The 1,676-nt window shown below is 58.4% G+C and overlaps 1 non-coding gene across 1 annotated transcript; it reads left to right on the plus strand.

Annotated features, from left to right (window-relative positions):
• The first annotated feature begins 245 nt into the window (after positions 1-245).
• On the plus strand, positions 246-387 carry LOC134603905 (small Cajal body-specific RNA 11). Its single transcript, XR_010090643.1, has one exon. It is a non-coding gene; the product is annotated as a small Cajal body-specific RNA 11 (non-coding RNA).
• Positions 388-1,676: the final 1,289 nt, after the last annotated feature.

A 1,676-nucleotide genomic window follows, 5' to 3' on the forward strand; every position in this document is an offset into this window, starting at 1 on the left:
AACACTGTGATTGGATGGCTTGAAATCCATCCAATCACAATGCTCTGTGTCATTTTACAAGCGTGGGAAAGTTATTTGGCTTGGGACCCCTAGTCACCTTGATGGGGGGGAGGGCTTAATTTAGGGCCCCCACCCACCGCGCAGGGGTGGGGGCCAGGGGGGAGGACAGTAGGTTCCTCCCCTTATTGTTTTATTAGGGCCCCCACCCACCGCGCAGGGGTGGGGGCCAGGGGGGAGGACAGTAGGTTCCCCCCCTATCTTTATTTAGGGCCCCCACCCAGTGCGCAGGGGTGGGGGCCAGGGGGGGAGGACAGTAGGTTCCCCCCCCATCTTTATTTAGGGCCCCCACCCAGCGCGCAGGGGTGGGGGCCAGGGGGGGAGGACAGTAGGTCCCCCCCCTTATTATTTTATTAGGGCCCCCACCCACCGCGCAGGGGTGGGGGCCAGGGGGGGAGGACAGTAGGTCCCCCCACCCCTTATTGTTTTATTAGGGCCCCCACCCACCGCTCAGGGGTGGGGGCCAGGGGGGAGGACAGTAGGTCCCCCCCCTATCTTTATTTAGAGCCCCCACCCACCGCTCAGGGGTGGGGGCCGGGGGGAGGACAGTAGGTTCCCCCCCATCTTTATTTAGGGCCCCCACCCAGCGCGCAGGGGTGGGGGCCAGGGGGGGAGGACAGTAGGTCCCCCCCTTATTATTTTATTAGGGCCCCCACCCACCGCGCAGGGGTGGGGGCCAGGGGGGGGAGGACAGTAGGTCCCCCCACCCCTTATTGTTTTATTAGGGCCCCCACCCACCGCTCAGGGGTGGGGGCCAGGGGGGAGGACAGTAGGTCCCCCCCTTATTGTTTTATTAGGGCTCCCACCCACCGCGCAGGGGTGGGGGCCGGGGGGAGGACAGTAGGTCCCCCCCCTTATTATTTTATTAGGGCCCCCACCCACCGCTCAGGGGTGGGGGCTGGGGGGGAGGACAGTAGGTCCCCCCCCCTTATTGTTTTATCAGGGCCCCCACCCACCGCTCAGGGGTGGGGGCCAGGGGGGGAGGACAGTAGGTCCCCCCCTTATTGTTTTATTAGGGCCCCCACCCACCGCGCAGGGGTGGGGGCCAGGGGGGAGGACAGTAGGTTCCCCCCCCCCTTATTACCATATTTTTTTTCACAGTGAGCAGCCACAGTCTGCTCACTGTTTAGTGGACATGCCCCTACTCGCGGTATAGCGAGTAGGGGCATTGGGGAGATTTTCATCTCCCTTGTGCTATTATGGGGGTCATATTGACCCCCATAGAGTGAGGGGGGGACCTGGGGAGCTTATGAAGTGGTGGGGAGCTCTGCTCCCTGCCGCTTCTATAGTTACATATTATAAGGAGGGAGCTGCACGCAGTTAGCTCCCTCCTTGTAATAAACTGAACGAACAAACTAACACTGATACTCAGTGTTAGTTTGTTCATCTGATTTTTTTTCTATTCATTCGTCTGTCTGATGAATGAATGAATAGATGAAATTCCCGTTCGCATGTTGGGGGCTGAAGAAAGAAGAATTTAGAAAAAAGAAGACGTCAAATGGTAAGTTTAATTTTTTTTTTTACAGGTTAGTTATTTTATTCCCCCCTCACTATTTTTAGGGTGAGGGGGGCAGGTAGGGGATAGAATGTTTTGGGTGGGGGGGGGGGGGTGACTAGGG

Source organism: Pelobates fuscus, chromosome 3 (assembly GCF_036172605.1).
Source record: "Pelobates fuscus isolate aPelFus1 chromosome 3, aPelFus1.pri, whole genome shotgun sequence".
In the NCBI taxonomy this organism is placed as follows: Eukaryota; Metazoa; Chordata; class Amphibia; order Anura; family Pelobatidae; genus Pelobates; species Pelobates fuscus.